General features: G+C 36.6%; 1 protein-coding gene across 3 annotated transcripts in view; it reads left to right on the top strand.

Annotated features, from left to right (window-relative positions):
* Positions 1-25,027, top strand: part of C16H8orf34 (chromosome 16 C8orf34 homolog) — a 522,081-nt gene that overhangs the window by 466,713 nt on the left and 30,341 nt on the right. For all 3 annotated transcript variants that reach the window (XR_015715789.1, XR_015715790.1, XR_015715791.1), the window contains one exon: positions 21,687-21,725. The gene's annotated coding sequence lies outside the window, so the exon portion shown is untranslated. The remainder of the gene's footprint in view (positions 1-21,686; positions 21,726-25,027) is intronic.

Here is a 25,027-nt window from a genome sequence, read left to right on the forward strand (position 1 = left end):
AATATCGGAAAAGTGTCAGAACTTTTTCAACCTAGTAGATCAGATTTCCTAGTCTTTTTTTTTAATGATAAAATTTATTTCAATTTTAATGCTTCTGAATTGCTCTTCAGTTCATAGAAGTCTAACAAGCAAATAAATCTAGAGAACATACAGGTTCTGTTGTTAAATAGTATTCCTCTCCTTTGCTGATTAAAATGTATTAGTGAATGACAGCATCTCACTTCTAGTACTAATTTCTGGTAGCAAAACCCAGAATTCCACAATCGTATACTAATAAAAAATAGTTTTAGACTACTTTTGATTGACTGCTAAAAATTTATATTTTTAAAAGTTAACTTTTCCTTTCCTATTTTTAAAAGCATATGTATGGAACCCTTTCCCTTTATTCCTAATTATTGTGGATGGGGGTAAAACATCCAAAAGAGTGGGTCGATCAAAGGGCCAAAATGTTTTTCAGGTACAAGAGAGTCATATCTATAAACTATTGGGATGGATTTCAAATACTCCACAGAGGTTTGGGGAAATGACCTGTTATATTTAACTACATGTATTTTATGTAAAGTCACTACCTCAGAAAGATGTTTTGTCTTTTCATAAGCTTTTTTATTTTTTATTTTAGTTAAACACCTTTCCTCTAACTTATTGTGTCTGAGAGATGCTGTTAGTTGATGGATCCACAGACACAAGAATCAGGAATGAGTGAGTGTCTTTCCCTTGGCACAGAAGAGTTGGACATGCCAGTGTCAAAATGACTTGGGTGATTTGGGAGCTTTTCAGAACACTCTGGAGGAGACTTTCATTTACCTCCCACCTCCACTTGTGGAATCCCAGGAGTTCAAGATGATTAGTAATTAACTGTCCCTCAGGAGCTGGTTTCTAGAGCACTAAGTGTATTCTTTAAAATTAGCTTGGTTTTCGAAAATTGATGTGATGAGTCTTTTGTGATTATCTTAGAAGACATTTTCTCTACTGTTCATGTCAAAAAGGAATAAGCAATCATAATGCACAGATGCATATAGAAAGATGTTAAAGGAACTCAAAAGGTAATATTAGATATGTTTATATATTTCTATAGGCTCTAAAGAGGGAGCATTCTAAGCATCTAAAGTCAAGGTTCTATTTTACAAATATGAAATTGAAAGTGGTTGGAATAAGAAGAAAAATAATTCTAATTCATCATCCACAATTGCAACCTCAAGGACATATTAATAATAAAGTACAATTTCTTTTACCTTTTTAATAGTTCTGAAAAGATCAACTTCTTTCTATCCTCAATTTTAGCCACCATCAACTTTCCCCATATCATCTCAGTAGCCTCCTCACTGTCCATGCCTTGCCCATGGTCTTGGCCACCCTAAGTCTACAGTCTACTATTAGAAGACAAGTCAGATTCATTCAGTTAATAATTACTTTAGCACAAATCTGATCATATCACTCTCCTGCCTTGGCTTTCCATTTCTTTAAAAGGTTCAAGTGTCTTGCTACTGTCTTTCACGATCTGGTTCTTGCTCACCTTACGTTTCATCCTATCTTTCCCCCATTGTTTAGTCTTTCCGCTGCTGGCTACATGCAGTCTCGTGAAGCCCCTATACTCTTTTATCACCACTCTCTTGTATATGCTGTGCCTTCTCCCCATTGGATCATAGGCTCCCGGATCAGGATCTGAACCTTGTCCTTCCAGTGACTGACACACTAGGATTTCTCAATACACATTTACTGAGTAAAGGGTTTGTCAGCTATGTACAAGGCACGGTACTGGATCTTACAAATGCTTGTGAGCTCTGAGGCCCATGGCAAAAATAGCTAGTGTAGCAATAACCTAAGAGAACTATTTTGACCTGAATTCAAATTTAAAAGATTGGAGAATCCCTCCTGTGATGGTTAATTGCATGTGTCATTTGGGCTGGGACATGATAGCAGCTATTTGGTTAAACATTATTCTGGATTTTCTGTGAGCATAGAAGAGATTAGCATTTGAATTGGTGGGCTGAGCAGAGCAGATTGTCCTCCCTAATGTGGCTGGGACTTACCCAATCTGTTGGAGGCCTGACTAAAACAAAAGTCAAGCAAGGGAGAACTGGCTGTCTCTGCCTGACAGTTTTCAAGCTAAGACATTGATTGGTCTTTTCCTGCACTTGGACTGGAACTTATACCACTGGATTTCCTGGTTCTCAGGCTTTGAGACTCAGACCGGAACTATATCTCCTAGTTTCCAGCTCGCAGGTGGCAGATCATGGGATACAGCTCATTGGTTCTGTTTCTCTGGAGAACCCTGACCAATACTTCCTCTACAAAGTTAAATTTGTTTTTAACTAGAATCCGACAGGTAGAACTTTTCTCCTCCCGAATGATATAATGACTAAAAGGAGAAAAAAAGGCTCAATATCTCTGTAAACTCACTGGTATGTAGAATCCTCATATCATTTTTTTGGATGATAAACCCAATGAAATAAGTAAATTGTTTTAATGGAGATGAAGGCTATACTATGGAGCCAATTCTAATTCAGTTACCAGAAAACAACTGTATAGTGAGTGCCGCGCAAGAATCAGTGAACTTTTATCAGTAGAGGACTAGTTATTAAATATGTTAGACTTTTCAGATCATACATACTATGTCTGTCACCACTACTCAACTATGCTTGGTTGTGTGAAAGCAGCCACTGGTGCTATATAAATAAATAAGCATGGCTGGCCCTGGCTGGTGTGGCTCAGTGGTTAGAGTGTTGACCCACATAGAAGGGTCATAGGTTCAATTCCCAGTCAAGGGCACATACCTGAGTTGCAAGTTCAATCCCTGGCCCTGGTCAGGATGAGTATGGGAGGCAACCAATCGATGTGACTCTCTGACATCAATGTTTCTCTCCCTCCTCCCTCCCTTCCACTCCCTCTATAAATCAATGGAAAAAATATCCTCAGGTGAAGATTAACAAAAATAAATAAATATATAAATATGTAAGTAAATAGGCATGGCTAGGTACTAATAAAAATTTGCAAAAATAGGGGGCAGGCCTATTTTTGCCTACAGGCCATAACTTGCTGACCCTGATGTAGTGGTTTAGACAGAGCACAGACAGAGAAGTTAGAGAGCGAGGGTTCAGGTTCTGACTTCACCAATTATCTGTTCTGTACCCATGTACAGGGCACTTAAAGCCTATTAATAAGTACCCACCTTGCAGGTTTGTCATGAGAATTAAATGAACTATATGCTTCAATTGCTTAAGGAAGCATTTAAATTATAGTAAGCATTAGAGGTTAGTTTTCAGCTCATTTTCTTTGACATGAGATTGGGGGTTTTATATGTACCACCTTTTTTTTTTTTTTTTAAAGAAAAATATGTTGCCTGAAATGAAGTTGTAGTCAGTTTTTTAGAATAAAGTTTTCATTACCATTGTTGATGCAATCTGGAACTTTGGAACATGTTACAGAAAATATTTCATCATCTCATTCTTAGTAATGTATCCTCTTTGCAACAGAGAACATCTCATTCCAGTTGAGCCTGAGAGATTATCTTGAGCAAAAAAGAGTTTAGATAAGACTTGGAGAAAAAAATTGTAACTGCTCCAGTTTTCTTGTATAATTGTTAAGCTTCCTTATATAACTTCTCAAGGTTTCAACACTTAGTTTTCAGCAGTTACCCAATTTTGTCTTTTCTAATGCAGTTTCAACTGATTTAAAAAAATAACTCAATAAAAACATGGCTATATTTATTTCTCCTTAAGGTCAGTCATAAATATTTCACCCCAAATTATCTGTTCTTTCTGGCACTTTGATCATTTTACACTCATCCTGAAAAATCTGAAAGTAGTTTTTTATTCTCCTATTAGCATCATGACCAAGTGCTTCAACTTGGAGTTCACAGCTCTGTTCAGGTTTCTCAGGACCCTCCGGCACGCTCCCTGACTCCCCCACCTACCAGGTCCCCTCCACCCAGATAGGCAAGCACGTCACCCCTTTCATCTGTGCATTCCCAGGACTGAGTTATGTCTGGAATGCTTTCTCCCTCCTCTTGATGGGTTCCCTCCCTTCTATCATTTATGGAGCTTATCAGAACACACTGTCTTCCCAACCTTCCCCAAAAAACTGAAAATACCAAAGTAATTCTCTGCCTCCCACTGTGCCTTCAGTAGACAGACAATTTTGCCTGTAAGTGTAAGAGTGTACACACAGTACATTTTACTGTGATGTCTAATCTTTGCATTTTGTATGATCTAAATGTCATTCTTTCAGCTAGTGTTCCCCGTTACTGATTGTTAGTTCCAATCGGATAGGTTGGAAATGTTGCTGTGACCCCTGGCAGAAGTGTGTGTCCTCTGAGGACCAGGTCCTCCAGCCACACAGAGGTGCAGGAGAGGAGACAAGACTCCTCATGAAGGTCACTGGGAATGAAAGTAAATGACAATGAGTGGGAAGCAGAAAGGATCCCAAAGTGGTCCACAACCTAATCCCTGGAACCTTCAATATGACGTTACAGGGCAAAAGAGACTTTGCAAATACAGTTAACATTATGGCCTTTAAAACAGGGGAGTGCCCTGGATTAATGGTGCAGGACCAATTTGTAGTTATGTACAATCATAGAGTCCTTAAAAACAGAAAACTTTCTTTGGCTTGAGTAAGAGATTATGGGACTAAAAAAAAAAATACATTTCCTCCCATCTTCTAAATTCTAGCTGGACCAATAACCAAATGAAAAGAGACAGATTAACAGGAGAAAATCAACATTTTAACCCATGCACATGGGGAATCCACATAAGCATAAAATTTCAAAGACAGTGAGGCAGCATTATATATATGACATTTTTGAACAAAGAAGAAAGGGCAGAGGAGGGTATTAGATTTCTGAAGTGAGAATGGGTGATTTACAGGTAGTTGAGGAAGAGGGGAACACACATGGCAGGGAAATGCTTGCTAGGGACACAGGGGTTTCTAGCTGACAGGCCCCTGCCTGAAGCCTTCTTAATTCAAGTTAGGCTAAAGAACATCCTAAGATTTTTCTGCCTGAAGCAGGTTTTTCTGTCTGAATCCTTAGGCAGAAAATGGGGAAGGGTCAGAGGTTCTTTCTGAGTCTAGTTTCTTAATAAACAGTTTAAAAGCAATATCTCAAAAAGGCAGCTTAAGGGTGGCAAATGCTGGTTCCCTTCGAGAGATGGGGCAAAAGGAGAAGCCAGAGAGATTCAAAGTATAATAGGGACTCGTTTGTGGGAGAGCCACAGGGAAAGCACGAGAAGGAATGTAGGGAGCCTCTAGCCACAAAGCCCAGCCCCAGTTAACAGCCAGCAAAGAAATGGGCTTCAGTCCTAGTCTGGAGACAACTAGCCCCTGTGCCCCACAGCCCATGGAAATTATTCAAAGTAGCCAATCCTCACCCGTTCCTTTCTGCAGAGATGACAACAAAGGCTCTTGTCCACATTTACCCCTGCTCCCTGGTTGACCCTGGTGCTTCCTCGTGTGGTCCCTCCTTCGCTGCGTGTTTGCCTCCTGATCCCTCCTGACTTTCTTTTCCCCTTGTTTAGGGAAACATCCTCCGTGACTTCCTTCACCTGTACCTTGTTCATGCTATTCTACACCAATTACATATATTCCTCCTTCACCACGACCCCATCCCCTTTTCTCATACACATCGTTATCTCCTATCTTTAGTGAACTAGAAATTAAATAAGACCCAATGCTGGTTTCTGCAAAACAGGGTTGAATAAAGCAGATAAAATTCCTTCTTTCAATCATGTCATCATTCTCATTCCCTGGGTTACAGCCCCTATCATTCCACCTGCAATAGCTGATACTTGCTTCCTGGGTTTCACAATCCACAGCTGCCATCAGGTCTCCCAGCCACATTCTTCTCTGTGGGTCACTGTCATCAATGGCTCTGCTACTGTCACAGTCACTTTGCTGAGGGCAACCCCAACTCAAAATGGACAAAGAAACTCTCCTTCTCTGCTTTTAGAAAAGACATAGCAAGACCACTTAGAATCCAAGTTGTTAAAGTTCTTTTAACTTTTTAAAGTAGATTTTCTTCCCTCATACCCTTGGCATCAGGAGAGCAAGATGATGTGGGGTTCAAGTGATTGTCATGACACTGTACCCAAAACTCCCACTGACTCTGTGGCTGAATCTCCCTATTCGTGCCAACCCTTCTTCATCCATGCATGATTTTCTCTGAGGCACCAAATGCCCTTTTTCTCTTCCCTGGAGAGAATCTAAATGTACTACAATTAATGCAAACAGATACATCCAAGAGAGAGCCGTTCAATTTTCCTTGGGCTCAGCTGGGACACCAGGTAACTTACACCATACTCAGTAATTTAGAGGATCCTATAAAGAGTGGCAAGCTATAATTTAGATTCAAGGGGGGGGGGGGGTGGATAGCTTTCTGAGGAATTTGCAAGCATTTCTGTATTACTATTTAAAAATATGGGTAAATTGTCTTCTGGGTAATGTTGACACTGAATATACTGTGACACAAAAGACAATAGTCTCAAATTGTTTATTTTGTCTTTCCCCCAGGAAAATTTAAAAATCACTAATTTTGCTAATGGTTAGGAATTCATGGTTAGATGGTTCAGGCTTATCAAGGGAAATTTGTCCAAGGGATGCCAGGTGTAAGGTTTAAGTTATGAAAATAGCCAAAATTGTTGATTTCCTTCTAGTAAGTACAAAACTAGAGTAGAGTCCCAAGCCTTAAATGGGGTTAACAGGGTGTTTACTCAGAATTTACCCTAGAAGCACATAAAACTCAAGAACCTGTTGAAGGTGGTCTTGGGGGGAGATCCTTGAGAAAAGCATTATCAGACACAGGTTTGAGAAGCAAGTATTAGGTTTAGACAATAGGGTGAACAAGAGCAGGTTAAATGATGACGTCTTTTGAATGTTGTGTTCATTTTGCTCCACGTTTGTGTTCATGTGTTCTGTGCCATACATCTCACCAAAGTTTGTTATTTTATGCTATTGCATAGATCTTCAACTTTAACCTAGCATGTCAATCCCAAGGCCCCAATATGACAGTTCCTTCCAATTGTGACCACACAGCCGGCCTTCTCCTCATCTTAAAATGCGCACTTTCTTCATGTATATTTTATGTTGACATCATATTATCCACCCAAGTCTTGATTTGTTATTTAAAAACTCTATTGTCTGTGTATCTTCTTACGTACCTTTACAACCAAGACTCACTCAGAAAGCAGAGTTTCCATGTGCATCTCTGATTTACTAACAGTTGCAATTAGGAATTTAATAAGTGGATCCTGATGGAAGATGAACACAGTACCCCCAAATCCATCTACCTGTCTATATCAGAGGTTCCTACACGTCCTTGACCTAGAGCAATACAGGCTCTTTGTCTACATCGACTGATTTATATCTTGTCTGTACTGGATGCCCCCATAATACCATAATCAGTACTTTTTTCTGTTAATTTTCAAATTAGTTCAATACATATTCAAGTTTCCAAAACATGGGTATATAAAACATTGATAAGTATTTTATGATCCTAAGGTTTTTTTAAGACTTTTTATTTCTCTCAGTGATCCCGATCTAACATTAATGTCTAGAGTCAGTAGTTTTTATCTTTGGCAGTTTGGTAATTCTCAGGGTCTATTAACTAAGCCTGTAAGATTAAAATATTTTTCTAATAAGATAGCAAGGAAATTAATCAAGATTCTTTTTCCTGCTGAAATGATAACCAACACCATTTCCAAAGAATTTAACGTGTAAATGTCACATACCTTCTGGTTGAAATGAGAAGTTAAATAAAAAATAATTGATGATCATATTTTATTTTGCAAGGATTATAAACTTTTCATGGACACTGTTTCTTATCAGCACTTTCATCAGCAGCATTAAAAACACTCTGCAATTGAAATCTTATCAAACAAGTTTAATATAACAAAAGCAAAAAGATTTTAACAACTGAGGTTTAGTTTCCTTAAAAATGGAGCATAAATTTGGTCCTAAGTTTTGTTTTCCATTCTTGCACTTTCTTTTTTTTCCCCTTCTTTTTAAAAATTTCATTTTCTTCCTCACCAATGGCTCATAATAACAGCTTTGTCTGGCCTCTGAATTCTTCCTTGTCATTTAATGCCAGTTGGAGTCTTGAGGAGTCCTGGCTTCACTTCTAGCTTTTAACTTCTCCAGACTGTAGGTCATTAGTTGTTCAGTAAAAGAGCTGAAGATCAGATAAAGTTGCTTAACCCCTCCCGAGCCAATGGCCCTGTAGCCTGTGATCTCTTCTCTGCAAGTCATCCTGCTTCCCTCAGAGTAATTATATGGTCAGCTCTGCAGAGTTTCAAATGGTATCCTTTTGTTGAACTCAGTCTTCCTGTTCTAGGGCACTAAAAGGGTTAAGTAAGATTAAAATAAAAATTTTTTTGCCCTTTGCCCTTTTCATCAGTTGTGCTCTGGTTTGGATGTATATGGCCTTTCTCCTTCCTTGCTTTCCCTCACAGAGTTTCACATTTGTGGTTAATGGATCTACTAAAGAGGAGGGTGTTACATACTTAGGCTGTAATTTAATATAGTTTTTTTATTTACTTAATTAATTAACTCACTAACTGCTTCTTTCCCTCAAATTGTTCATGGTAGCTTGTAAAAATGCACTCTACAGAAAGTGGGGTGGAGAGTGGGTATGTGTATGTGTGTATATGTGTATAAAACACCCAACAGAAAGAAGTACAAATATAGAATGTACACTACAGAAAGTAGGAGGCAGGAATATATATTTTTATATGGAACTATATGTAATTAATTAATACTTAATGTTAATATAAATATATTATTAATTATAAAATATAATCAATCATATAAAATATATTTTTCTATATAATTAAGGACATGTTAAATAATTAGAATATGAGAAAGCATAATAAAACTTATACAAACCAGTTCTCCTGAGAAGTTGAAAATCAAGGTACACTATTTGTTCTACCTAAAGTAGATTTTGATACTTGCGTTAGAGTTACTTTTTGAACGAAATACTTGGGAAAGCCCACAGAGGCAATGAAAAGCATTAGACACCCAAAGCTGTCAGATCCTTTGCCCAGCTCCCCTCACATTTAATTTCCTTAATGGTTCTACTTTTTAAAAAAACCAAAAGGACTTTGTAAAGATAAGGGTACATTAGAGCCCATTAACACCATTAGGGCAAGTGTCTTAAAGAAAATCTGTTGAATTTAACAAAAATGTGGAATTTCTGCTTTCCTAAGCATTTTTTTTTCTTTTAGCTCCTAGGACTACAGCCAGGTGCGGTACGTTTCAAAGCACCTTAATACCACTTATATTTTAGTTGTAGGATATTATGAACACAGATAAACCTTGGAAAGACAGGCCGTTTAGTTAAACCTTGCATTGGGCCACATGACATAAACTGCACACAGACAGTTTCCAGCTGGGAAAACATTTAGGTTCCATTTACAGCTCTAAACTGTGGTCCTGTCTGAAAGTTCTCACTAGACTCCCTCAGCCCAGAGCTTGGTGGGTTACCTATGTGAAAACTACAGGAGACTACACTGCTCCTTTCCCTTCTAGAAAATCACATGGAATCTTACCAAGTATGTCGTAGCATCACAGGACTACTGTTGTGAGGTTTCAAATTTGATACAATTAAAGAAGGAAAATACAGTTACATAAAGGGAACTACTGTAGTTAAACGTTAAGTTCTGGTTACTGCCGCTTCCCTACTTGTTAAAAACCATAGACAGAAAAGTTTTATTTTTACCTCTAAGGGGAAACTTATAAAATGACTATCTCATGTCTATGAGGATTTGATGGTCAAGATTAAGAAAGGAGATTTAAGAAAGAAAAAGAAAAATTTACTTCTCTGCTGACAGGAAAAAAAAAAAAATTAGTTCATGTGAGTTTGTACCTCCTTGAATACATAAGAACTTGCCCAGATTTCTTTTAACCCTAACATGCAACTTCGTATCTTCTGTTGTTTGGTTAGGTTGCTCTTGTGTTATTACTCTTTTACCTGTTGTCCTTTCAGCTGTAAATTTCTTATTAATCATTCACAACATTTACAGCTTACAGTGGTTGTTCAGAAGCATTTTCCAAAGTCCCCTCATGAAAGATGAGGTTTATGTGCAGGAAAAATTTCTATGTAACCATCACTGATTCCTACATATAACATCACTCCTATATGACCCTCAAAGAAAATACTATCATAGAAATTAATGAAAGTAAGAGAGGGATAACCTTGAATACAATCTGCTATCTTTCTTGTAAATCATTCACAAACTTTATTTTTTTCACTTGTAAGACATGTACAAGGCAGTAAGGCAAACCTACCATATCATGACAGGAGTGTTAAGAGTACAGAGTCGTGTTGGGCAGTCCCAGGTCTAAGAGCCACCTGTGCCATTTATTAGCTATGGGTTCTTGGGAAAACTACTTAACTTTTCTCATTTTTTTCAATCTCTAACAGGGGAGCAAGAATAGTACATATGTGGTAAAATTCTTGGGAAGACCGAAGGACATAACACACATAATAAGCTAAACACAGTACCTGGCACATACTAAATAAATACTCTGTTAAGATCTATTAGAGAAGTTCCAGCCTTAAAATCTTTAGTTCAAAAACATTAGTTCAGGCATTGAAAACCTTCTGTTTTTAACCATGAATAAGAAACATGGTCTGGACATACCCTTCTACCATCACCAACTTAAAACTGAACAAAATATATGAAACACCTCTTTTCACACATTGGACAATAGGCAGGACAGGATTGTGATCTCTGAGAGAGGCGAAACAAATGAGGTGACTTCTATGCTTGTCCAAGCTTTTTACCTAGAGATATTTTCCAAAGCTATAGCACAATTAGGGAAGCTAAATAAAAAACACTGAGTTGAGAAGACAGAGCTTGGAATTAAGTGTCAACATGGCTGGAATTCGTGGGTCATATTACTTGAGAGGAAGGAGTTATTTAAAGAAAGAGATCCAGAATTCTGCATGGTGTTCACTTGACTCTTTGGCTGATTGCCAGTCTGTGCATGCTTAGAGGGAAATTCTATCAAGCTGGACAAAGAACAACATCTGGTGAAAGAATATTACCGAAAATCAGTAAACCAAACAATTCCCAGAGCTCATACGAGCCCAGGAATCATTCAAGTTCTCATCATCCAGAGTGGACAGACCCCATAAAATATATAGGACATTCTGTAGAGACTCCACCAGAGTCAAACCATAGTAGCGGGACAGAACTAGACCTCAAGTAACATCAGACCTAAACCTGCCCTCGCCTCAAAATCGACAAGTCACGAACTGCCTGCCCAAACACATTAAAAGATTTTTAAAGATATTTAACAAAATCAAGTCATCAAAAATGTACAATTCAGCATCCAATCAGAAATTAATAGGCATCTGAAAAGCAAGAAAATGTGACTCATAACTAGGAGAAAGATACAAAAATAGAAATAGATGCAGAAATGTTAGAGATTATGGAATTAGCAGGACACTTATGTTACAAATGCTATTATAAATATGCTCAAAGATTTAAACAAAGATGAGCTTAATGTAAACAGAACCTAGTGGAACAAATGTAACCTTAAAAATGAAAAATAAAAATTCTATAATAAAAATTTTATTGGATGGGATTCATAGCAAATCAGGCACTTCTAAAGAAAAAAAATAACTGAACTTGTAATGATAGCAATAAAACCATCTAAAATGAAGCACAGTTAGAAAAAAAGACTGAACAACAATGAAAACAAAATTGTACTGACTTCTCAGGACAATATCAAGCAATCTAACATTTGTGCAATTGGGATGGAATCCTAATAGAAAAAGAGAGTGGGAAGACAGGAAAAAAATGACGAAATCATGTTTGAAAACATTTATAATTTGATTAGTTATAATTCTACAGTTGAAATAAACTCAATATACCCCAAGTTGAATTAACCAAAGATAAAAAACAAACAAAAACACATCAAGGTATATCATAATCAAATTACTTAAAGGCAACCATGGGAGAGGTGTGGGAAAGGCATATACCATAAAGGTATAAGCGATACTGCAGATTTTCCACTAGAAACTACAAAATCCAGAAGACAATGATGCAACAGCAGCTATACAGTGTTGAGAGAAACAAATTAACCTAGAAATCTTTTAAATATGAAGCAAATCAAAAGAGAAGATTTATCACTAGCAGACCCACATTATAAGAAATGTGAGAGGAAGTTCTTTAGATAGAAAGAAATGGTACCAGGGGATACTTGAATCTAAAAAAAGGAATGTGGAGTGACAGAAATGATAAATAGGTAGGTAAATATAAAATATTTTTTCTAATTTTTAGCTAACTGAAAAGATAATTGTGTAAAAAATTCAATCAATGTATAGTGGGGTTTATAACATATATAGGGGGAAATATATAATAACTTAAGCACAAAAGATGGTAGAGATGAAATGGAAGTGTATTGCTGTAAGATTTTTATTATATGTGGTATAATGATACTTGAAAAGTGTTGCAATAAGATAAAGTTACATATTATAAGCCTGGGAAAAAGCCAGGGATTAAAGAAATAAAATAGAGTGATAGCTAATAAATTAACAGCAAGAATATAAAGGATATTTGAAATACACTCAGTTGAAAAAGGAAGAAATAAGAGAAAAAAGAACAAATAATACAAATAGAAAAACAAACAAACAGTATTTAAAATCAAACCATATTTCCAATACTTTTAACTGTAAATGGTTTAAGCCAAATTAAAAGAAAAAATATCAACTGATACAACAGAGAAAAATTCAACATAAACTATCTATAAGAAGCTCATTTTAAATGTAAAGACAAAATTAGGTTAAAAATTAAAAGATGGAAAAACACATGTTATACTGGAAACACTAATGATTAGAAAGCTAGAGTGGCAATATTAATATCTGGCAAAGTAAACTTTAGAACAAGGAAAGTTACCAAGGATAAAGATGAACATTTCATAAAGATGAAGGGATAATTCATCAAAAAGACAAAGCAATCCTGAATGTGTATGTACTTGGCAATGGAGCTTCAAAATTGTTAGAACAAAAACTGACAGAATAGACACGAATATAGTTGGATATTTAGATATTCTTTTCTCACTAATTGAAGAAAAGAAAATAGAAAATTAAATGTCTCTAGAATACTTAACCAACTTCACCTAAATGACATGTAGCAGAACACTCTAACCCAAAACTGAATTATACAGCATCTATGCAGAACATTCACTATGACTGAACATATGTTAGGCCATAAATGTTATATATTTTTAAAAATGTTGAGCAGCAATGATATCTACTTCAACTTTAGGAATTTATAAACTTAAGTAGAATGAAGGCAATAATAAAGAGAGGGAAACAAAACCAAAAAAAACAAAACAAAACAAAAACAAAATAGACAATATAGAAAATAAATAACTCTAAAAGCTAATTCTTTGAAATAAGACTGATGTAAAATTATCAATATGAGAAATAAAGAGAAGATATCACTAGAGAGCCCAGAGATATTAAAATATAATACAAGCCCCAGCCAAGTGGCTCAATTGGTTGGAATGTTATCCCATACACAAAAACGTTGTGAGTTTGATTCTGATCAGGGAGCATACCTAGGTTTCAGGATCGATCCCTGGTTGGGGCGCATGCAGGAGGCGACTGATTGATGTTTCTAACATTAGTATTTCCCTCTCTCTCTGTCTTTCTCTCTTTCACTCTCTAAAGTCAATAAATAAATATATATATAAAATACAAGAATATTTGAACTTCCTTAATATTAATAAATATGGTAAACTATATAAATAAACAAAAATCTTAAAAGATACAAATACCAAAATGTATTTAATAAGAAATATAAAATCTGAAAAATTCTATATCTATTTAAGAAAATTAATTTGTATTAAAAACCTCCCCCTTGATGACTTAACTGGTGAATTATAATGAGTTTTTAAGGGAAATATAAAAAGGCTACAAGAATTAGTATCTGAGTTATTAAGTTAATAGGATACAAAATCAATTTGTAAAAGTCAATTGCATTTCTGTATAGAAGCAATGAACAATCAAATATTTCAACAAAAATACCATTATAATATCAAAAACCACCAAAAAAAAATAAGTTTAACAAAAAAAAATATGTGCAGGGCTCTTTACACTGAAAGCTATAAAACATTGTTGAGAAAAAATGTTTTAAATCCTAATATGGAGAGATATACCATATTCATGGATCCAAACACTGAATATTGCTAACATGTCAATTCTTCCCAAACTGTTCTATATTTATCACAATCTCAATCAAAATCCAAGCCAGCTCTTTTTGTATTTGGAAAATTGACATTATTATTCTAAAGTTTCTATTTCAATAAAAAGAACCTTCAAGAGTAGACAATGTAGCTTGAAAAAGAAAAAGAAAGTTAGAGAACTTAGAACATTCGATCTTAAGACTTACTATAGAGTTATAGTAACCAAGTCAGTGCTGTGCTGTCATAAAAACATGTAGATCAATGAAATGAAATAAAGAGATCTATGCATATAAGGTCAACTGATTTTTGCCAAGGGAGCCAAGATAATTAAATGAGAAAATATTAGTCTTATTCAACAATATATTAAACAACTAGATATTTATATAGAAAAAATAAAACTCTTACTTTACACCTTACATATAAATTAATTTGAAATTGACTATATACCAAACTATAAATCCTGTAGAAGAGAACTTAAGGGAAATTTTTGTGAGCTTGGGGTAGGCAAAGATTACCTGGATAAAATGGGAAAAGCCAAGGATATAAAAGAAAAAAAATGATAAAAATATATTTTAAAATTAAAACCTTCTGCTCTTTGAAAGTAATAAACTGGAAAAAAATATTCACAGTATATTTTTCTGACATATGGCTTGTGTCAAGTATGTGTAAATGCAAGCAACCCAATAAAAAGAATGCTCAAAAATTTGACTAGACACTCAGAAAAGGAATATCTGAGAATATCTAAATGACCAATAAACACATTAGAAAATGGACAACATCCTTAATTACTGAGAAAATGCAAAGAAAACCAAAATCAGATACCACTAAATATCTACAGAATGGCTAAAAATAAAGGGACTGACATTACTGGATGTTGGTAAAAATGTGGGACAACTGGAAATCTTATATGTCTGGATAGGAATTTTAAAAGGCACAAGTACTCTCAAAAATAGCTTGGCAGTTTATTAAAAAGTTAAGTATACTCTTACCACATATCTCAGTATTTCCACTTAGGTGTTTATCCAAAAGAAACAAAAACATATGTTCACCCAAAATCTTGTACACATGCATTCATAGCAAATATATTCACAACAGTCCTGAAGAAGATGGACTTTAAGGTGGTCCTCATGACCCCCATTTCCTGGTGTTCATGTCTTTCTCTTGAGTGTAAGTGGGGCCTGAAACTTGCTTCTAACCAAAGGAACATGGCCAAGTGATGCCACATCACTCTTGTGATTCCATTTAGTTATATAAGATTCATTTTTTGACATTGGATTCTCTTTACAGAAAGTGTAGCTATCCATTTCTGCCTTCTAAGAATCCAGGAAATGAATTCTTTTAAAAGCCTGACTGATTTTGGAAAAGACTCCTTCCCCAGTCTAGCCTCCAGATAAGAACCCAGGCCTAGCTGACACCTTAATTACAGCCTTGCAGAGGACTCAGATGAGCTACGCTAAGGCTCCTGACCCAAAGATTCTGTGACACAACAAATGTGTATGGTTTTAAGCTGGTAAGTTTGGGGCAGTATGCCACACAGCAATGAAAAACTAATACAAGTTCAAAAATAAAAATAAAAATAAAACCTAAATATGCAACATGGGTATGTGATAGAGCCACACTATCTAAAGGAAAAAATGACTAATATACAAATCAAGGATGAATCTCAGAAATATGCTGAGCAAAAGAAGCAAGAAATGAAAGAGTACACACTGCATAATCCTACTTAAATGACATTATTCAGAGAAATGAATCTTATCTACAGCACCAGAAAGCAAATCAAAGCTCCTCAAACTGTACCCATAAATTATATCTCAATAAGCATGATTTTAAAAAACTTCAGGAACTCAGTATATGAGCATCTATATCTAAATATTTAGACTAATAAAAGGAGGAACAGTTTATGTTACTGTGTGATATAGTATATCTGGCTGCAGATAAGATTATTAGGACTGAAAATCTTGCTCCTGATATGGACTGAGTATTTAATAAATAATCACCATAAAGGAATTTTAGGAGCATAAATAAAAGTCTGTATTGGCTCTAGCTACACAATAACAAATACCTAGATATCTCAGGCCAAATAAGGACTTTCACTAATTTCATTGACTAATAGTGTTAAGATGATTTTTCTCCTGATTGCTTATTAATTGCAAGACACACCAGATCTTTGAACCATGAAAAAATATAGACCCTGTCCTCTAGAATCAAAGAGTATTAGGAGATAAAAGACAGTACTATAAGTCACTAAAAGGCCAAATAGAACATTTGGGTTCAGATAGTCTTAGGTACATTCACAGAAAGTAGTGCTTGCTTTGGGATGGTAGCTCAAGCCAAACTAATGTAGAATGGGATTTTTTATGTTGATGTAGAGCTTAAAGGACATATGGAATTTTGGTGTTTGTAGAAGGAAAGTGGCCAAATAGAGGGGTGTTTTAGTGTAAATGCAAGAAGACTGAGATTAAGAAAGTTTCACTTTAAGGACCGCAGTATACATTTTGGGAGATAATACAGATTGTGGAAGGATTAAAGGATTCAACTGTAAATAGACTCTCTCTGGGTGATTTTACCCAATCTCATGGCATTAAATAACACATTTATGCCAATAATTCCAAACTATATCTTTGTTTGGCCTCTCCATTGACCTCCAAATTTGATATCTAACTGCCTCCTAACGCTGACTCAAATGGCTACTCCATAATCACAGCCTCTACATGATGAAGAAGATTTTGATTCCACCTCCTCCCAAAATCTTCTTCTTAGTAATAGTACCATTGTTTACCTACTTGTTAGGTCAAAAAACCTAGGAAGTCTTTGACTCCTTTCTTTCCTTCATCTCCATTTCAAATACATTGAGAATTCCTGCTCACTTTTCCTTGAAAATATATCCTGCCTATCTATCTCCGATGCTGTTACCTAGTCCAAGCAGCTCTAACCTCATGCCTTGGCAAGCTAACTGATCTCCCTACTCTGATTCTTCCCCTCTCTGATCCCCTCCCACATAAAAGCCAGCATCATCTTCTTTAAAGCTAAGTTATATTGTGTGACACTCATTAAAACTTTTCATCAACTTCCTATTGCAGTTGGAATAAAATCCAACTTCCTTCTAATGTCTGCAAAGCCCTACATGACCGGGCTATTGGCTGCCTTCCTATCTCACGTCTCGCCCTTCGCCACCTCACTGACTCAGCTTCAGACACGCTGCTGGTTCAAGCTCAGTTCTACCCAGGGCCTTGCCTCCCTCTTTTCTCTGTCTGGAAAATTTCCTCATATGGTTGCTCTTTCTTGTCTTTGTGCTCTCATTCAGTAAGGCTCTTTCTTATCAACACATCTACTTAGTCCCCTACCTAGGGTTGACTCCAAAACATAAATAGTTTTGGGGGGCCTCGTGAGAATCAGAGTGTAATGAGACAGCAGTATTGACCAGGTAGGATAAAATATCTTACTTTGGTAAATATGAGCATGTGAACCCAATGTTGGGATCCCTAAGGCTTGGGAAAGGGTCTTTGCTATTGAGGATGCTTTAGCTTTAGTTTTCTTAGCTTCCTCTAGTCCTACCTTGTCAATCTTCACATCACTGTTTCATTCTCTTCAAAGCACTTGTTACTTTTCAAAATTAGCTTTTCATTAATTTGGCTACTTTTAAAAAATATGATCTCCCTTTCCCTATTAGAATGTAAACTCCTTGGGAGCAAGGACCCTGTTGAAAATTTATAACTATAATCCAAGAACCTGGCAAAGTGCCTGTCACATAGTGGACCTCAATGAATGTTTTTAGAATAAGTGAATATTAGAGAGTTTGAACTTGAATCTATAGAAAATGGTTTTTAAAATAAATCTTAACAAGTGAAAATAAAAGCAATTATATCTTCACGGGGCTATTACTATGGTTTTAACCAGAGGAAATGAGGATCTAAATTCAGGTCATGCAAATGGAAATACTGAGGAAGAGAAAAATATGAAAGATATAATGCTTATAGAATGCACAGGATTTGTTGGCTTAAATGAAAGTAGCTAGCGGAAGGAAGGAGACAAATATAGCTGTAATATTTTAAGCCTAGACAATGGGAGGATGATGATACCATTAAAAGGAAAAAAAAAAAAGGCAGTTTATCTGAAGAAAATCTCAAGGCTAGTGCCCAAGACTGAATCAGAGACAAACTAAACTATTGCCTGTAAATATGTGAATTTCTTTTTTTAAATCCTATTTTCCTGTTGATTGCTTTTACAATACTAGTATTACTTACTCTTAGAAAATGTGGTGTCCAATCTTAAAAAATCATATTTATGATTAGTATATGCTGAAATCATATCACTACAGGGAAAGTTTTATTTTTCTGAAATCATCAGTGATATTATGAATAAGTTAAAATATAAATGTAAAGAATTCTGGTTTACTCTCATATTGGACCTAATTTAACTTCCAAAGAAAGCTTGTCAGTGAAGAAAGCTTGTCAGTGAAGAAAGCCTGCTGGTGTCAACCAGATTGAGCAAAACGCTGGAGTGAAATCAGCCTCCTTCTGTTTCGTCACCTCCTGCGTGAAGCAGGACAGCACGCTGCTCTTGCCCACTGCCCGAGTGTCTGTACCTAGCACTGCTGTGCGACCTACGGGCTTTTAGAAGCTGGAGGAAGGGCTGGGGTTCGATATGGAGCCGTGGAAGAGTCTCAACAGGAAACATTCTTAATGAAACACTTAGCTGGATGATCCTAAAATTTTGTAAAGTAAAAATTCAAATAACATCCTGTCAATCTGTTCCCGGGGTTAAAATGTATCATTATGCAGTGTGCTGAGAAGTTCTGATGTTTCTCCTCCTGACTGAAATCTCATAAAACCTTCCACGAGAAAGAAGAGGCAGTATTTGCATGAACATAAAACTGATGATTCTGGTTGAATAGAGCAAAATTGTATGTTGATAAGACATGAGATAAAGAACCTGAGATGGAGTTTCAACAGGTGTTCATACAATTCATTGTTTTCCAGTGACATTTGAAGGACTCTTGTTCCACTTACTCTTCCCAGGTCCTGGCGTCACCTGTACAATTACGACTATAGAGACTAAGAGTCTCGCAGACACCACTTTCACAGCAGACCTTCAAGTGGAAGTGGCTTCTTTTTCCATCAGATGTCATGGAGATACAAGGCCAGTTGCTTGTGCCTCCTCATGGGCTTCTACTTTCCTTTCCAAGCCAATATACTTCTACCTGGATGCAAGCCCCTCCTCCTTTGAGATGCATGTCCTCTGGGTACAAAGAACCTGCCAAATTCTCTCCCCACCTTCCCCTACCTCTACCCCTAATGAATCAAAGACATTGATATTTGTCTTACAATCTTCTCCCCCAAGAAGGCCCAAGGGTCTTCATGAATGACGTCTGAGTTCATATGTACAAGTCACCCAGTTCCCAGGTCACAAACCGCTTGCTTTTCTAAGAGTCACTGAGTATCATCCTCATTCCACTTTCGCAACCCATTCTCTTGAGCTGAGATTTCAACCAGAATTGTAGGTTCTCTCACTGTAACTCCCATCCCTTCCACCTTCTCACTCTTTAATTCACGGTACAGGAATATTCACAAGACCTAGAACAAAGGATTAATACCCCAGAAGTCAATTAGAAAAGGTTAAACCACCAAGAGAAAATGGGCCAATTATAAGAGCAGGCCATGTAGAAAAAAGGACCTCAAAAGACCTCCAGTTACTTGATTTTTTCTTTTCAATCCATCATCCTCACCCTATAATTTATTTTTTAATATATTTTTATTTTTTTGATTACAGTTTACATTCAAAATTATTTTGTATTAATTTCAGGTGTACAGCATAGTGGTTAGACAATCATATACTTTACAAAGTGTTCCCCTTGATATTTCCAGTAACCACCTGGCACTATACATAGTTCTCACAATATTGTTAGATATATTTCTTTCCTAAGCTTTACATTACATCCCCATCACCTCTCAGTCCCTTCACCTTTTCATCCTGCAATTTAAATCCTTCCCATTTTCTTATTTGCATCCTCAGCACCCTCCCCTCCATCTTCTCTACCAATTTTTTATTAAGCCAGCTATCATTTTTCCCAGTTCACCACTCCTTGCTGCTGGCTGCTGGGTACTATTATAAAACTTGGGGTTTGGTGCCCCACAAAGTTAAGGCTTTTAACCTCTGATGGAGCCTTAGGTCACAAAAAAGCCATTCTAAGCTTTTATCACCATACTAATAATATTTATTTGCAGTCAACAGACTATATTTCATGTCTCAAAGAAAAAAAAAATGCAACCATCAGGTGGGAATGCCCTCCATTTCTTATTATAAATCACTATTTTATACCCATTCAACAACACAAACAAAGCAGTTGTTCTTAAAGGACCCCACCCATTCACATGCTTTGCCTCAGAGAAAACGACTTTTTTATTGTCTTGAGACCCTTTTCTGTGCATTTCCAAATGTACATATTTGAAATATACTTAGGTGTTTATGTTTTTACATAACTGATATTTGTCTTAGATCATTCAGGCTGCTAACCCCTCCTAAGAAAATATCACAGACTGATGGAATATAAACAACAGAAATGTATTTCTCACAGTCTGGAGGCTGGAAGTCCAAGATCTGGGTGCCAGAGTGGTCAGGTTGTAGGGAGGGCCCTCTTCCCGGTTGCAGACTTCGCGTTGTGTCTTCACATGGCAGAAGGTGCTGAAGGATCTCTCTGGCTCTCATAACCTAATCACCTCCCAAAGGCCTTATTTCCCAATGCCGTCGCCTTAGGGGATAGGTTTGAACGTGTGAATTTTGAGAGACACGAACATTTAGGTGTTCTGTAGCTGTCACTCTGATACTACCTTTTTTTCTCACCAATATGGTATGATTTTTCCATTCAGTGTTTTGAGGCTTCTGCCTTGTATTTCACTATATAAAAATATCACAACTAATTTAGCCACCATTCTATCTGTGAACCAGTAGGTTGCAAGCAACCCTCTAATATCCTTTTATATACTTCCCTGTGCATGTATGAAATTGTTTCTCTCTGGTAAATATCTAGAAGTGAAAATGCTGGGTGTGGGTTGTGTGCATTTTTTAAATTGTACTTTCTATTGCCATTTGTCCTCTAAAGTGCCGTATAATTTTCACTCCTATCATCAATAAATAAGAGCAACAGTTACCCCACCTCTTCAAACAACACTCCATATGTTGTGCTTTTTGCTAGCCTGATAGGTAAAAAGTGGTATTTCATTATTTTAATTTGCATTTTCCTGATTGCTAATGTGTTAATGTCAAGTGTTCCTTGGGCTTTTATATTTCCTGTCCTCTGAAAAGCCGGTTTATATGCTTTGCTCACTTTTCTTATGGTATGTTCTTTTTCCGTTTGTTGCAAATATATAATGGATACATATCCTTTGATTATTTTAAATATTATAACAGATCTTTAACTTCATTTATTATGTTGATGGTTGTATGGAATTTTAAATTTTTAATTTTGATATGACAACTATACCAATTTTTTTTCTCTCTAGGACTCTGTTCCCTGTTGAAAGGAAACTTTCTAGCTTAAGGTAAGAAGCATAAAACTATATATTTTCTTCTAATTCTTTATATAGGCACACACACCTACACATATACTTGCATAAAAATATTAGTTACATCTTTACCCCAATCAGAATTCATTTAATTAATGATATGTGGCAGATATCTGACTTCATTATTTTTACCAAGTTGTCACTTACTACTGGAAAATCCATCCATTCCACAGTGAGCATATCATATCCTAAATTCTACTTATAGTCTCTATGCTGTTCCAGTTTTTTATTGTTATATTTTTACCCAACTGCCATAAAGTTTTAATTATTATACCTTAATTGCAATTTTGTAATCTCATGTTTCAAAATTTTCCTAGATAATTTGCTTATTATATCACTAAAATTTTAAGTTTCCTTATCAGGTTTCTGTAAGGAATTCTGTAGGATTTTTATTTGGGCTGATTGTGGTAAGTATTAAAATATTTAAATATTGTATCTTCCGACCCAAGATTCCTCGATTTCATGCTGTTCTTGTGCAGCTTTTTTCCCCCCAAGACATTTTATAGTTGTGCTGGTTGTGAATGAATTTGTTAGTTACCGCTCATTTGTAGGAATATGTTTCAAGGCATCCCTAAGAGGGGTATCATGACCCCACGGTGTCACCCTTCCCTGGGCAGCAGGTGGTCTCCCCAGGGAGCTTATCGTCCTCCAGGTGGGGCGGACACACTGCTCTGCTGCTGTGTTGCTGGGCACAGGGCTCTCCACACTCCCCTCTGAACAATCAGAGAAATGCCGTCTGATCACGGAAGGCCCCTGCTTGGAATCTTCCAGTGGCATCTCATTATGAACAAGATTTTGTCAGAAATGTTTGTAGGACATACACACAAAACCTTCCACATTCTGGCTGCTGTTTTTCTCAATATTTTTATGTCCAGGTGTGTCCTTAGGTGTCAGTTACCTTGAGATGTACTGCACCCAGCCAGCTCCTTGCATACCCTTGATGATGCCATACTTTTTTACTTCTCTTTATCTTGGCACGAGTTGTTCCTTCTCTTTGAATTGCTCTTCTCAGCGTAGCTCACCTACCTTACTCCTGCTTATCTGGAACCTGTTTCTTTCAAGCAGCTTTCCTTCCTATCCTAGATATTTTCCTGACTTCTTCCCCACCTTCTTGCCCCATTGTACCACCGAGTCCATATTGCTATTTCAGCACCTGTCTCAATACTCGCAGATATCTGTATACACATCCCTCCAATACTAGACTATGCCTGTGTGTGACCTAGTTCCTGACAAATAGGGGAAAATTATCTGTTGAAATAATGTGTTGTGGATTTACCCTTTTCATAGTACATTATTGTTTGCAAAATGTTTTCATACATAAAACTGATATGGCCCAATGTCTTTCTACTACTTAATGAATGCAAATCATAGTTATCTTAATAAATTTTAGCATTTCAAAATGATTCACAAGTTACATTTTTCTTGAATTTTTTCTTTTTTCATCAATCTCAGAATCTTCCAGAGGCGCAGATGTGCCTGGACCATCACTGGCTATTGGTTCTAGGAGAGAACTCTCTCTAGCAGAGTTCCTCAGTAGGGTGCAGAGGAAAGGCACAGTGTCTCACATGCTAACAGAGTCCCTGCCTGTGGGACCCTTCTTCTCAGTAGATCAATTGCTCTGCACCACAAGTGAGTCAGGCCCTGCTCACTGCAGGAGGCTCCGGACTCCAAACCGTGGTGTTCACCTCCTCACTGACCCAAGAAAAGATTTCCACTTTGTGAGCTGTTTCAGATTGAGTTTCCTCTATAGAGCTATTTGGACCCTGAGTGACATTGTCTTTTTCTTTATAGCACAGGCATGTTTCTCCCTGAGCACACATGCTTTCCGGGAACAAGGTAGGGTGAGAGAAAGAGGGATATTGGTGTCATGACTGAGCACAGACATCCTCCTAACCTTCACTCCTCCCATGTACAGACTGGCCATCCATCTACATCACTCCTTCATCTTGGTGGTTTTCTCTTAGGGGCCTGTATTTCCTTCTAGGGCACCTTTACAGTCTATCCAACAGATCTGCATGGACTTGAATCCTAGTTAAGGACAAAGCTCAAAGTCTTTGTCATAGAGTTCCCACACCCCTTAACAGTCCCTTTTAAAGGCACAGAACTTCCATGAACAAATTAAGTTCCCTAAATACAATATAAAAAAGAAATAACTTGCGTAGTATATGGGGGACTTCCAAGGGAGAGTGTACCCCACCTCCACAAACTCATCTAAATGAACCAGCTAAAACACCCTGCTACAGAGGAACTTTTTAATTTTGACCCTCACTACAATCATGACAGATATAACTGATACCCACAAAGTTGAAATGATTTTCTCCAAGACAGATAGTCAGTGAGAGACAAAGCAGGATTGAGAACCAGACAATTAAGCCTTATAAGCATTATAAGTTAAAAGCATGGGTTTTATAATCAGATTGGCACAGGTTCAAGTCTCAGATATGCCAGTTACTGTTCAGCTCTTCTCAGCTGGCCCTGAGCAAGCCGATTTTCTTTGTCCACCAAATGGGTGGACCTCTACTTTGTAGGGTGGATGTTTCCACAAAATAAGTATGCAGAGAACTGAGCCCAAAGCTTATCATAAAATATGTATTCAACAAATTTCAACTATTCACATTCTTCATATTTTAAAACTCATCCTTTTATTTGCAACATCATGATCTTCATTTCCTTAAATTTAAGGAGTCAGTGAATACTCACTGACAAACATAATTTTAAATGAATCCTACTAAAAATATTCAGCATAGTTTTGGGTTCTAAAGATAGCCTAGCTGGCTTGGCTAAGCAGTTGAGCATGGACCTATGAACTAGGAGGTCACGGTTCAATTCCCAGTAAAGACACATGCCTGGGTTGCGGGCTTGATCCCCAGTAAAAAGTGTGCAGGAGGCAGCCAATCGATGATTCTCTCTCATCATTGATGTTTCTATCTCTCTCCCTCTCCCTTTCTCTCTCTGAAATTTAAAAAAAAAAAAAAAAAAAAAGTGAAGCAAGGAAATATGACCCATATCCGATGAAAAGTAGCCAATAAAACATATTCACTGATCATTCATATGTTCAAATTAGCACCCAAGGACTTTGAAATTTTTATGAATATAAAAATAGTTTACGAAAAATAGACAAAATCATTTTTATAAAGAAGAATTTCTGCAGGAAAAAATGGAAACTCTAAAAAAAGAAATTTAGGATTACAAAGTACAATATCTGAAATAAAATCAATGGATGATCTCAATATTAGAATGGATAGAGTAGAAGAAAGTATCAGTGATATTGAAGAGAA

This window comes from Miniopterus natalensis, chromosome 16 (assembly GCF_054644295.1).
Source record: "Miniopterus natalensis isolate mMinNat1 chromosome 16, mMinNat1.hap1, whole genome shotgun sequence".
In the NCBI taxonomy this organism is placed as follows: Eukaryota; Metazoa; Chordata; class Mammalia; order Chiroptera; family Miniopteridae; genus Miniopterus; species Miniopterus natalensis.